This window comes from Monomorium pharaonis, chromosome 3 (assembly GCF_013373865.1).
Source record: "Monomorium pharaonis isolate MP-MQ-018 chromosome 3, ASM1337386v2, whole genome shotgun sequence".
NCBI lineage: Eukaryota > Metazoa > Arthropoda > Insecta > Hymenoptera > Formicidae > Monomorium > Monomorium pharaonis.
Window position 1 is genome coordinate 9,684,474 of NC_050469.1, and position 14,822 is coordinate 9,699,295.

General features: G+C 39.9%; 1 protein-coding gene across 4 annotated transcripts in view; it reads left to right on the forward strand.

The window, feature by feature from the left end:
• LOC105838293 (RNA-binding protein Musashi homolog Rbp6) overlaps positions 1-14,822 on the forward strand; it is a 613,545-nt gene that overhangs the window by 408,605 nt on the left and 190,118 nt on the right. Inside the window, exon 1 of one of the 4 annotated variants that reach the window (XM_036284987.1) lies at positions 10,918-11,887. The exons of the other annotated variants lie outside the window; for them this stretch is intronic. The gene's annotated coding sequence lies outside the window, so the exon portion shown is untranslated. Of the gene's footprint in view, positions 1-10,917; positions 11,888-14,822 lie in introns of those variants that run through there. 4 annotated transcript variants of the gene reach the window in all.

The window sequence follows — 14,822 nt, forward strand, 5'->3', positions numbered from 1 at the left end:
AGTTTAGAAATTTTTACTTTACTTCTATTTCTTTTCAGGTTATCTATTTGTTTTTTTAACTTACAAGAAGCGTTTGCTGTTGCATGTTTAATCACTGTACCTTTTCTAAAGGTATTTTTAGATGTAAAACGAGAATCATTTATGTAATTTATACTTGGAATTTTAGGAATTCTCTGATCTCGGTTATAATACAACGAGTGTTCTATACACGAATCTGAATACATCTTGCGGAATTCCTTTGGCGCGCCATTACATCTTTATCTTTCGAGTCGATTAGCCGTGTTATCTGACCATGAGCAATTTCCGTGGGGAATCCTCGGGGAGAAGGTTGTCCGACCGGAAATCAGCTTTCGCGATACCAAGATCCAGATAGCCCGAGAGCCGAGGTGGAGCGATGCAGGATATATTAGCTACGTCAGAATTCTCCGCGAGATCCGGCTCAGGCGATCTTTCCCTTCAGTCTGAATGGAAGGTGTCTCTCCCGGGGATCTCGTACCTTCCTCACGATATATCGCAGCGTCCTCGTGCTTGCCGCTACGGCGTCTTAAAGCAGCAACAATCCGCCCAATATCGCGCCGTGTACACGCCAGTCTTCTCGGTTACGAAATTACGCATGTGCCTGTATGCACCCGCATGCACGTACATATTTGCGCACACATGCGTACACACAGATCGTAGTAATGCATTGCGATCTTTAGGCCACGTCTGCCTAAACACCGGGATAAGCCGGGGTCTTCGTAGTAGGGTATGGGAAGGAGGCGGAGTTCCGGAGCTCATCAAGGTAATGCAGCTGGGATTATCCCGTAACCGAGTGGGTTCCTGACGAAGGGGCAAGGAGCACTGACACGACTCCGGGGGAAAGAGCGAACCTCTCACAGTCCGGTATTAGTTGATCGTTTGATCAGAAACCCGTTGAGATTTATAGCCACCCCTGACACGCCTTGTGTCCACTCACCGGGCGAGCAGCAGTCATACTTAACTGATTCGTTGAGCTGGGAATTCGTTAACTCTGCCTGTTTTGTCACTTATTCTGAAATTTATACATTACGCTTTGATGTATAAAGGAAATTAATAAGAGTATCAATTGTACGTCGATGTTAATTGGAAATTTTATTCATGAGAAGGGGCCGAATGAATTCGGATATTTAGTGGATGTACCTTGACTAAGTAATGCCGGTAAAATCAGCTCACAGTACGTTCGCTCGACCATTGCCAAATATATCTCCGTAGTTAATAGCTACACCGTCGTCCCGATGTCCCAATGTTGCCTCGTCGTTCCGACAGGCAAGGATAAATAAGTACGTTTAACAGATTGATTGTGTACAGGGCACTTTGGCGAGAGATCGGCTACGACCCGGTGTACTTTTGCCGTCGTTGCACCGAATATAAATTTAGTGAATTTAAGTCTATCGTGGATTACGATGGACTTTCGATCGTCTTGCACTCGAAATTTATTCCGTGTTATTTATAGCAGGATTGAACATTTTTAATTGTTTGAGAAAAATTTATAGAGTATAGAGAATTTATAAAGTAAGATAGATTTAAAGTTTACAAAATAGCTTGAAAATAGAAAGAATAAAAGAAAAATGTTTTACTTACCGCAAGATATTAGAACATTACAATATTAGAATACTTTTTAAATAGAATTATTTATTATTGTTTTATTTATAAGGTTTATCATTGAACCACAAAAAAAGAGAGAGGCTCGAAGGATGAGACAGAATGAAAGAATCGCTTTCTAAATGCCAACGAAGACGCGCCCTATTCTTATCTCGCTCGACGACAGTTTGATTAAAATGCTCGTTGCCTTTTTGTTGCAGGTAAGAATCGAAGAGGCGTTTTCTGTCAGCGGCGGCTCGTATCGCGCATTTAATCGGTGAGTCTCCCGTGTGAAAACAGCAAGGAGAAATTCGAAATTAAAGCGACCGTCTCGCTCCTGTTTATCTCGCTCATTGCCGATCGCGAAATCGCGTTTCGAGGAAGGTGCTCTTAATTACAGACTAGTCGATTACATTTCAGCGTGTCGATCGAATTTCGATTCGACGCGTCAGACGTAAAAATTATCACCCGGAAATGCGCGTTGGGTTGGGAAATCAGTCATCCTAATATCGAGAGTCGATATCAACCGAAAAATGTCATCAGGTCAAACATTTTTATATTTGAATTCGAGATTTGCACGATAAAGAGTTTCTGCAAAGATAAACGAGGGTGCTGTCATTAAATTTAAAATACGGCAGTTATTTAATGAACATATGAAAAAAATATATAATTAAGTAGTGCAAACGATATTCTTTGCCTTAGACACAATTACATCAAAATATTATAATGATGTCTTTTATTAATATGACAATATTTTATTAATGGTATACTAATATGAGAGTATATTATTACAATACAGTTTTATAGCTATAATGTTTAGTTATAACTTGTTATTATTTGATTTTTAAAAGTACTAATTGCATTTCGTAAAAATTGTAATGCTAATTTTTAAATTGAAATGAAACGAGAATATATTGTTTTTTTAATCTTGTATGGGGTAAAAGAAATTGAACACATTTGGAGTCTCTTGACTTCCTCAAATGAGAAAGTCTCCTTAGCTTAAGATGAACTTTTTAGGCGAAGCACGAAATTCGCATCGGGATTTCAGCTATGTGTAATATTTGAAATGGTATAACACGCGGATGTTCGGCCGCGGAATACAACGCTTATCTATAGAGAGGAGGCAGAAATATCCATTTCGAGACATTTAACCCGACTGGCTACCACGTCGAAACTGGTCGCGGTATGCGGTGCTTCTAAGATTACCAGGCAATTTCATTATGCTTTACGAAAAGTCGCCACTGTGCTGCTTCCTTCGCGTGTGTTGTCATGCCACCCTTCTCATTCTCTCGCTAGGCTTTCCAGCCGTTCTTGCACCCCCTTAAGCGCGTTCCCCTGTGTTCACGATCTCTTCTCTTTGTATCGCACGGAGAGGTCCTCGAGACCTCGGGACCATAGTTGATGTCAAAACCGGAGATGAGAGCAACCGGGAAGAACAGAGACAAGATTTCCTCTTCGTTCCGAAGTTTTCTAGACGCTCGCGTGGCTGATGAGCGTGAAATAGATTCGATACCGTTGTAACGAACGGGGGATTCCATCGCGCGCGTTACTTTCCTCTCTGGATCGTTGGCGCATCAAAATACAAGGTGCGTTTGAACAATCGTGTTTCCATCTACAATAGAGTTTCACTCTCAACTTGCGGGAACAGTCGAAAGCTGTGTGAAATCACGTTTCAGTAGCTTTCCAGCGAAAAACAATTCACATAGCAATATGTGACGAATTATTGAATATACACTAATTTATCTTATGATATTTTATTATGAAAAATTGATATTTTATTATGAAAAATTCTGTGATAAATTTTTTTTTTTTAATTAATCGAAGCTCTTAATTACTAATATATTGCGTATCATAAAAGCACGTACTATGTACTTTATAAAACATCTATATTGCGGAGTAAATTAATTAAATTAAATGCGTTTACTGTTATTTTAAAGATAAAACATAACAAAGAAGACATTTTTGATAATTAATATGCTTGGTTAGTATTAAATGATTTACTATCAAGAAATAAAACTTCCGTTTAAAAAATAATCATGTTAATTTGTGAAGTTTATTTTAAAAAATTGGTTGGTTAAATGTGTGTGTGCGCGAATGTGCGCAAAGTGGATTCGGATGACAAAGGTTGCAGTTTTTACGGACGTTTTACAATGTTCCAAGACCACGCTATTTTGTACCTCTGTCGTTTTTGCCGAAAGAATCGTAAATCCAAGTCTAATCCTCTTACGATCAACGTCATGAGAGGTGCGAAACGAGCAATATCCACTTCTTAAAGGTTTATACGGATAGAGGGAATGCCGCCTCTTTGCAATAATTGCGTGAGTGTAACATTTCCGTAGTATGCGATTTGTTTTGTCGAATGTGCTTCGCAAGTGACATACAAATCAAATTATGTCAATCTTAATTAATGAAATACATTCTAATATCTAAAATATAAAACCTTTTTTTAAGTTTTTAAAGTTAACTTTTGTTGATTATACATCGTTATTAATGCATTAATTTTTTTAGTATGTCTGCAAAGTATATAAATATGTAATATAACAGTCGCATATAAAAATGCGACTGTTAAATTATTTCAATCGAGTTACGGATTAATGATGAAAATCTATTTAAATTATTTTATAATAAATTTATTATTTCATGATTATATATAAGCATATTGTAAATTTATTCTCATTTGCTCATTTCAAGTTATATTTGAATTAACCAGTTAACTAAAATACAAACAAAGCAGATTTAAAGATTCTGAGCTGTTAATAGCTTACGATATTTTTTACGAATCTGTATATGATACAATTATTTCTTATTTTACAATAATTATGTAATAAAATAATCTTTTATTTTTTATTTATATTTTTATCGATACATATTGAACTTATTTGACTTTTTAATACAAAAACGAAAATAAAGATTATGTTTTAATAAAGATTTAAAAACACAAATATTTAGTAAAGTGCGACAAGACACAAAAAAAATTACGTAGACACATATTAATAATCGTTTACGTATTCTCGGAAAATTCTCTTTCCATAGACGTGGTCTTAATATTCACGTGGATAAATGACGTGGATTAATCGAGCATATAGCGTTGCGTCGGCGGGCATATTACGCGCAAACCAATCTAACGACCGAGAGTCATTAACGACCGAGCTTCACGGAAGCCCGAGATACTATGGGTACACACCTGCGTGTACATTTCCACAGAGTTACCAGCGACACCTCTTCCTTCTCTCCTGTCTTTAAGCAAACGCGAGCGAAACTCTGTCCCACGTAGATGCATCCGACGCGTTCTACTAATCACATGTTTGTCAACTACAATCATTTGCTACTTCTCTAACATCCGAATTGCGCGTGGTTTCGCCAACCACGTACTTTATAAAGTGAGAATGTAAGTTTTAGAATAATTGTTCTTTCAGAGAAATAAAGAAAATAAATTTATTTTTAGAGAAATAAATTTTATATGGAAAAAGCCATGTGTGTGAATGTATGAGCTATATAATTTTTATTTCTTTAATTATCTAAATAGATCATGTTTTTATCAATATTAATACAGTGCAATGTCTTAATTTCCAAAAAATAAGAAAGTGCCGTTTTGCCATGAGATGCCTTTTCCCATATTGGCGACCTTTTTCTAATATTTTAATGACTATTATTGAAGTTATAAGGAATCTGTGTAGGAGAGAACGTGCAATTGCATTAAACAATTATGTTTACAATATAGATTATATAAAAATTTATTTTACAAGAAAACCTTAATTTTTATTATTTGTTATAAATTAAGTAAAGATGATGTTAATTTTGTATTAAAATATTACTTTATACAACTACTAAATACCTTCATTTATTTTAAGCATTAAGCATGATTTTTATCGATAAAAGGTCTTGCATCTTGGCAATCGGTATGAAGATGGTAACTCTCTCTTATTAATGCCATTAATCACCCGGTGAAGAACCGGCCACCGGGAAGAGAAAAATAAGGGCGTTCCGGGAAAAGGGAGAAGGATCACGTAAATTTATTGCGTTGGTGAATTTTTCCGAGAGTACTTTTTCGAAGACGAGAGTAAGACGATAGTACCGTATCGTTTCGCCACAGTTTCTCGCCGAATTTTTCGTGAATTGTACTTGGTTTTCATGATCGAGCTGGCGTTGCTTTCCGAGTCGAATCAGGGGCCTTCTGTCCTCGATAAAAATTCATTTCCTTCCTTTGATTTACTCCAAGCACGCCGACAAACTCTTCTCGGGATGTCCCTTTTCCTCTCGCTCTTGTCCTCACTTTCTCGCCATCCTTATGAAGTGAATGAGATAAATGCTTGGGAAGCGCGAGGCGTTCTTACGACTAGATATAAATTTTTGTACGAAAAGACGCGCGAGTAAAATTCTGACGGAGAGCGATTCTCGAGGTAAATTTTGTAGGGTATGAAATCTTGATGAAATGCTACATCGCTAAATCGCCAGGTATGATATTTGACGAACAGTAAGCTGACGCTTGCTCGGAAATATACCATTACTGTTAAAAAATTAATAAACTCTCGGGTATAATTCGAAAACGAATTGTAATAACATTGCACTTGAATGAATATTATAGTTGTACTTGTTATAATAATATCAGCAGTTTTGGATTAAACTTAGAAAAAAATCTTTCTCTGCACACATAGGTTAAAAAGATTATAAATTGTTATAAAATTTACAAATTTACAAAAGGAATTAAAAATGAAAGAAATTATTTTTAATTCCTTTATAAGTAAAGAATGTAGTTATTAAAAATAAATTGTTTAATATGTTATACGCTAATTATACTGTTCACAATTTTTTAAGTGAACAATAAATTTATATAAATCTTTTTTTAATTAAATGTGTACACATATAATGTAATATATATATATATATATATACATATAAGTATATTAAGAATTCTGAATTTTCTCTCTTTTCTCTCTCTCTCTCTCTTTCTCTCCCCTTTTATTATTTTCTTTTACCTACTAACATTTTTTTCGTTGCTTTTCATTAATTAGATAGTCTTATATTATTAATTTCCAGTTCTTTATTTTCAAATCTTCTTTAATGTAAAATGATTGTCACTCTATTATTTCATGAACCAACTTTATATCTGCTGACCTTATCATTGCTTTGGCGAAAAAGGTGGACGCGTAAAATACTGTCAATATCGATTAAGGCTTATCTCTCGAGACTCCAAGACTCTCTACGGCGGACAGCTCTTCTCGGTGATGTGTAGCTGCTGGGAGGATCTTGAGGGTCGCTGATGGCGCAATAGCTCGTTTTCGTGCGCCCTATTAATTACGAAGCAACGGCTCGCGTGATTCGAGCTATTTGCCCATCTACCCCTGGCTTTCTTGATCCGACCTGTTCGAGTTTCTTCCTCTCTCTTTCGCTCTCTTCTTTCTTCCTCTCTTTCAACGTCCGACCTCGAAGAACTCTTCGAACGAATTGCGAACAACCGAGTTTGGAGTGAATGAGTATTGAACGAAAAGAAAGATTGAAACGAGAAGGAGACCTAAATGAGAAGGGAGGGGGAGAGGTGTCCTCACGCCCTTCGAACACACACATACACGGAGTATCTAATATTTTGGAAAAAGTTTTAAGCTCGTCGTTCGGTCAGGTTGCAAGGGTGAGGCAGGAGACGGCGGACAAGTCGGAAGAATATCAGAAATCGGTTTCGAGATAGACAGGCGAGACGGGTCGCCTGGGATGAGCCATATTGCGGGAGATAAGTATCGGGCTCGAGAACTAAAAATCGCGACTAAAAATCCCGGCAACGTCATGCGGGAAAGGGCAAACTAGGTCGTGGAAGAGTTTCCATTGCGGTCGAACGATGCAATCGAACGGTCTCTTCCGCCCTCTTTCCAATTCTCTTTCTCCCGCGCGTATATCTTGCATGCGGGCCTCCCGAAACTGCTCGACTGCTGCCCGACGACGAAAACACGCTGCCCTTGTACTGTCACCGAAACAAATACCGATTGCGGAAGACGAGTTAAAAGAGATCGAAAGCTGCGGTGTTCTCTTTCTTCGGTATCGAGGTTTCCGGGGATACGAATCCGCTCATCGATCCCGCGACCGAGTTAATGGTAGTTTTTTATTCACCCAGTTCCAATGTTGCGATCTTGAATATTGTGAGACGTTTAAAATAAAAGCATTGAATCTTATATATTTACTAGTAATATATAATTAATAATCTAAATATACTTATAAAATTAAGAAAGAACAATTATATTTTTTTACAGAACAAATAATTAAAAAAACGTTGACGTTTAACAAAATATATTTTCATCTTGCAAAAGTTTAGAATAAATAAATTTTTAGTTTTAAATTTTACATTTTTTAGATTGTTTTTTTTTTAATTAGCTAAAAGGAACATTAAATTAACACAATATATTTATTACAAGATTTAGTAAATGCAGAAAGAGTTGTCAAATACATGTCAGATGTTAAAGTTAGCTGATATTATTCAAACGTAGAGTATAATATGACTAGTATTTTATTTAAACATTTGTTTTAATGGTTTGTGATGCGTTGCTTTTAAATTAAATGTTCAATCGGTTCTCTACTTTGCATCATCGTAAGGGCGAGAAGCGTTTCACTTAACAAGATTTACGCAATGTGTACGGTCCGATTGCGTTAACATCTCGTCGATCTAGTCACCGAGCGGAATATACATTGACCGAAGGACACCCCCGGAGGAAAGGGCGGACCCTCCCGTGTAGCGCGATAACTCAGTTATGTGCCAATATCATGATTACACGTCATCCTTGGCAGTCGACAGCCTCTAGAGTAATGATTATTGTGGGACCGTCGAAGCGGTTACGGGATCGCATTGACCAGCCAAATTTCTCGAGGCCAGTGAATAATCCGTCATTCGGCCGCCGCTAACCGTTTCCGCGGTAACGCACTGTTATTACATCATAAATACGTAACCGCAAAGATATGATAATGGAAGCCAAAATGATTTCAAATGCGGAATGGAAAACGATTAATGTGGACGTGTGTTGGCTTACCGTTCATTCTGGTATCAAATTTCGAAATTAATTTGTTATTCTTTATGTCGGTTCTCGCAAATTCGGCATTTAAACAGTGATATAAATTTGATAGTAAATTTTACTTCAAATCAATGTACTTGTATTAATTTATGTGCGTTCAATTAAAATTTATTATATTTTCTAGAGCTTGGATTTTATTATTTTGAAAAAAAAACGGTGCATTTTTTAATACAATGTAGATACAATGCGAAAAAGGAACAAAAATGTGAGCAATTATAATTAATAATGATTGACATGGATGTTAACATTTCTGCATGTGCGTGACGCGATTGGAATGTAAAATTGTCGAATAAGAAAATTACTGCATGTATAATTATTCAACAGAATTTAGTGCATGAAAAATCCAGACGGGACAATAGAAATTTATTTGCGATCGTAAGAAGGTCGATAAATTCCGAGGTTATCGTCAGTGTTATCTTTCGACATAGAGACGTCTCTACGCAGCCGGTGCAAGGATATTACCAGCCATTGTAGTCGCGTCTGTCGTACGACAGAAGGAAACACGCGCCAATGCGGTTTTCCCGCCAAGTTCATTCAGTGTCTCGCTTTGGACGCAAGCCAAATGCACGCGAGCAAGCAACGTTCGCCTTCCGCTTCGCCTCGTCACCCGCAAGCGTCGTCTCATCTCGAGTACTAGGAATCCTGCGCTCCTGTGCAGGGCTATCGGTAGCAATTGGCAGTATCCCTAACTCATACACCGAACGACGGACAAACAAACCAAATTTCTTATCTTTCTCAGTGATAACGGAAAAACGTAATATCGATATTGGTATACCTAGTGGGAGCTTGACCCAGGTTCTTACGACCCTAAATGGTCCCCTATCATCTTCGATAACCGCGGAACCATTTGACCTTATCCGAGTAGTTTCGGCGGCACATTTCGGAGTGACGATCTTTCCCAAAAACGGCGATTCTTATGGCAGATTCTCTCGCGAGTGGCGGTCATTGCGAACGGTCCACGTACAGAGTCCATAGTATTGGCGGCCGGCCAAGTCACGTTGCGGCTCAATGAAATCTTTCTGGGTTAGGTTAGACCCTTCCTTCCGCGTTAAACGTAGGATACGTTCACACCGGGACGAGCAGACGAGCGAGAGAGAAGCTCCTGGCTTCCGGCCAGCCAGGCAGCGGAACCGAGGAGAAACAGTTGGCTTCGGAATCCGACGGCAGTAGTAGTGGTCAATATTGGCCGGACTCCGGTTCTGATCCGAGCGAGGGTTCGAACTACTTGCGCGGCGGGTCATCGCTGTTGCGTTATCTTGGCAGCTGTCGATAGAATATAGTCAGAACGGATCTTCATTGCGACTGTCAGCTCGTTTTGCTTTAAATAGCTCAATAAGAGTTGTCCTCGATCTCTGAATTAAAGTTACATATAATATCTGATTGGTTCAATTTCTTTTTTTAAATTTAATATAAGCAGCGATAAAAATAAAATCTACTCGCTATACGATATTAATTGACGGAAATCAATGATTGATGATTGAAATCATTGATGTATTGAGTGAGAAGAGAGAATTGAACAATAGAATTTGACAATGAGCCAACGTAAGCAAATGAAAATTTAATAACGTGTGTGATATCTCGTGCAACATCTCCAAGATTCTAACAAGCTCTCGTCATCAGGTGGGAGTAACTCGCGGACGCGTAACAAGTAGCCGCAAGGTTCGTAAGCAACATCTGGCGGCTCGCGCGAGCCTCTTCACTTCCGTGTACTGATCTCCCTCGCTGCCATCCCGCCGTCAAGCGAGCGTGGCTTGGCGTAGGCAGTCAGGCAGTCAGCCTCTCTTCTGGCATTAAGTATTCCCGTTGGGTCTGCATGGCGAGAAGGTTTTGCGGGCAGAGGAGGGAAACGCCGCGGGAGGAGCGGGTACGAAAGCGGCTCGGAGCAGCGTGGCGCGTCGGTCGATGCTGGGGTGCTGCTGGTGAAGGAAGGAAGGAAGCGAGTGAGAAGGAGAAGAGAGCCGTGTCCTCCCGCCCCTTCCCGTTTCTCTCTATCCCTTTCTCACTCTATATCGCCGCTCTTCCACCCTCCTCTTCTTTAGGATAGCTCTTCCTTCGTCTTCCTCTGGAAACCGTACTCCCCTTCGAGCCGGTGGCAGCGCCCCGGGGGCGCCTGCGCGCCTCGGAGGGGTAGCGCTTGCTCGAGGGCGGAGGACGCGAAAGAGCGGGATGAAGGGGCCCCTTCCCGGAATACTCACTCGCCCCTCCATCCGGCACCCCACTCCGTCGTCATCACCCGCGCGGCTCTTCTCCACCTCCCCTCGCTACGGCTTCACTGCCCGGGCCTCTACGATCGCCCCATTCTGTTCTCGGCGTCACAGCGTGCAGCATTGAAACCCGACGTACGGTGACGGAAGAGCGCGACGACGACCACCTGCCTGTGTGCTCGCAAGTCGATCTCTCTCCCCCCCTCTCTCTCTCTGTCTCTCTCTCTTTCTCTCTGTCTATTCTGAGTGTTCCTCATTCGTCTCGCTCGTATCCTCCCGTGACAGTGATAACAGTGGTGGATATACGAAGAATACGTCTGATACAACGGTTACCGGTTTCACTTCAGTCAGAGGCGCGCCGACCCAGGAGAACTCATCGGAAGAGGGGAACACGCACACGCAAAAATCAATTAGCACTTTCAATTATCGTAGTTCCGTCACATTCGCCCGTAACGTCGCCTGCTGAAGGCCCGAGGATCATTACAAGTGTCTTCCGCATCGCGAAAAGTGTACGATCGCAGCGCGAATCCATCAGTCAGATTTAGATCCGGTGTGATAAAAAGTTGTGAACAAATCGTCGAGAGAATTCTTCAAAACAGATCCATCCAGGATCGATGGTCTACATTAATTCAGGCTAACTTAGCACGTTGTAACTGAGTATCATTGTGAAATTCGTACGAATCTTCCAAGATACGTCTTGACTTTCAGTGAGCACGGCAAGAATCACGAAAAGTGTGGTGAATTCGTCGTATTCGTGTTACACGATCAACCGCGCACGGACAACAGGTACACGCGCGTGTGTATTCAACGACTCGTGAATCTGTCGCTCGCAGCCGGTCGATCAGATTGGCTCCGATCGAGACTGTCGTCTCCGTTTCTCTCCCGTGCCGAGGAAGAGCAACGCGCGGCACTCGGTACTCCAACAGTAGTACTGGGTGACCCTGCAAGTTTTTTCAACTCCCCGGTGGTCATCGCAAGGTGTACACGACGGCGGTCACCACGTACATCACGCCGCTCATCACCCCCGAGAAGGTACGGTGCGTGCAACCCTGTTCTCGCGAACCCTCTCGCCAACTCCGTGCGCGAAGGGCTTCCCCATCGAGAATTCCGAAGGGCCTCGCGAGTTACGAGTACCGCGAATGTCGGGCGCGCGCGTGTGTGTGTGTGTGTGTGTGCGTGTATGTGTGTATGTGTGTACGTGCGTGTTGCTCGAGTGTCGGCTCCGACACGTACACGCCGGATAACACAAAACCGTGTGCGTGTATGTGTGTACGAGTGTGACATGCGTAGGTGTAAGTACGTACGCGTGTATGAGCATGTGTGTGTTTGTGTGTGTGCGTTGGCTGGGGGCATGTGTGTGGGTGGAGCTTGATCGTGGACGTCATCCGTCGGACAGAGGCGGACCAACCAACCGGGGTGTCGGATATTTTCTCCCCCTCTCTCTCTCTCTCTCTTTCTCTCTTTCTCTCTCTATCTATCTCTATCTCTCCCTCTGCTACCCCCTTGCCATCTCTTTCACCTCTTCCTTCAACTCCTCTCTCTCTCTCTCTCTCTCTCTCTCTCTCTCTCTCTCTCTCTCTCTCTCTCTCTCTCTCTCCCCTCCCTCCCTCCCTCCCTCCCTCTCTCTCTCTCTCTCTCCCTCTTTCCCCCTCCCTCTCTCTATCTCTATCCTGCTTCCTCTCACTCGTACACTCTTCGCAACAATGTGCAGTGACCGAAATGTTTCACTGAGATGACAGCGGACAACTTCGTCTCGTACAATTCGCTCGTTTAGGTCTACTATTATTTTCGAAATCTTTTTCGCTTCCATTCTGCCTACGTAGATAGATGACGTCTTATATCCCTCGCGAATGTGCCTACAATATTCAAGACAAATTTGCATGGTTCACTCTCACAACCGACATTGAGGACGAACCAGATTTCCGTTCAGATTCATCATCAGCTGTCAGTTACCAAATGAAGTTTAATGCGTTCAGCTATTGGCTTTTTAAAACGTATATGATTAATGAGACATGAAACTCTATCTTATTATTCAAAAATTACTTAATTTTACGTTTTAAAATTTTTGTTAAGTCAGACAACATCGTTTATGTTTTACTTTGGTTCATTTATTTCGAATAATTATTAACAGAAGAAATAGAAAATAAAATTCTCTACTCTTCTTTTTTAACATGCGATATTTACAAATAATTCTTTTTGCAAAAATAATATAGTTCCTATTTTCCTGTCACGTGGAATAATTTATTTGATGTAATCATTGAAAATGAGCCGAGTGCGCGCGCAAATTTTGATTCATATTGATTTGGATTTATACCGAACCTGAAATTTTATTTTATTGAGAAAATTTAATTTTGATTTTCATATTTCAGCCTGTTGAATTTAATAGGTTACTCGGATTATTTATGAATGGATCGCTATTACATTGAATTTGAAAGCAATTATTATTACTCTTTATAAAAGCAAATCTATTAAATTTATCTTTCATTGTGTGTGTGTGTATTATCTTTATTTTACTTAAATTACATTAAATCTTTCTATTTATTATAATTATATTAGATTAAAATACTACTATCAAATAATACATGTACTATATAAATTAACTTATTATATGGTAATTAAAAGACAGTTTAAATGAGAATTGGAAAAAATTGTAACATTAAAAATATTGTTTGAATCAAATCATATAAGTGAAATAATTAAATTTCTAATAAAAAATATTTATCTATTTGTGTCGAATCTCAAAAATGATATTGAAAATTATATTGTGAGATAAAACGGATAAATCTTGCTTGACTGCGCATAGCATTCTAAACGATATACTCGGAAGAATCGGTTAATTTTTTAAACAAGTACCGTGTAGTAATAGAGACAAAGTTTCCAAGAGTATTACGGCTCCTTCGCGCTTTTAATAATCTCGCCGCGTCAGTGCGTCAAATCGCATGAAAGAAATATTAATGGAATTAATAAGTTGAGTGGTCTGACGCGGATGACGGTGGAGAGAGGCAAAGTAAGCGAGCGCTATTTCCTTCTCGCGCGCGAAAGCGCTCCGGTTTCTTATTAAGGACTCTCCACCCTCCCATACAAACTTATTATCTTAAGTCCTTCGCTTCTCGAGGCGGAACGATAACGAGATCGTTACTTTCGAAGCGCCTTGTGGCAGCCGTCCAGCAGGACTTGCCTCTCGTTCCGTCTCTTTTTCTTCCCCGCCATATCTTCGTCTCAATTGCTATCCGCATTGATTCTTTAGCCGTTCTTAGTTTCAAACCGTCGTTTTATGATCATCCGACATCGATCACATACGTCTATGAATAGCTATACGAGATATGTTCATAATTTCCGCCTTACTTTTGTTATATTTTTCTTCTTCCTTCTTATAATCATGAAAGTGTCTTTAATGCTTGCAGTTATATTTGTTGCGAATTATTCAATTCATTTTTTTTCTGTTGATGTTATATGACGTATATATGGAGATTTATATTATACCCTACACACAAACACACACACACATATATTGATTACAATGCTACTCTTTCCTATTCGATTATTGCAAGGCATGTAAATAGAGTTCTTAAAACTTTCTGCCGCATAGACGGAAATTGCGGTAACGCATTGTCACGCGAGATAATTGTCACACGAACGATCCATCCACCTTATCTCCACGAACCTTCACACTCTCCCCTTTTGCTGACCCATATATCGCATCGCGTTGTAAAATTTACTGTTGTCTGAAATATAATTTCTACTTTAGAACGTGTATAGCACGATTTTACAAACCCCGTCCGAGACATTTAATATCTTTTTAATGTTGGAACCTGCATGAATCTGCAACTCGTGAGACTCGCGAATAAAAAGATAAATATTTTCCAGCGACTTATAAATATCTTCAGAATACAGTTATTATGTGTCTAACAAAAAACCAATATTTTCCAATATAAAGATGCGTCACTATTTTTTTGCCGAAATAGAT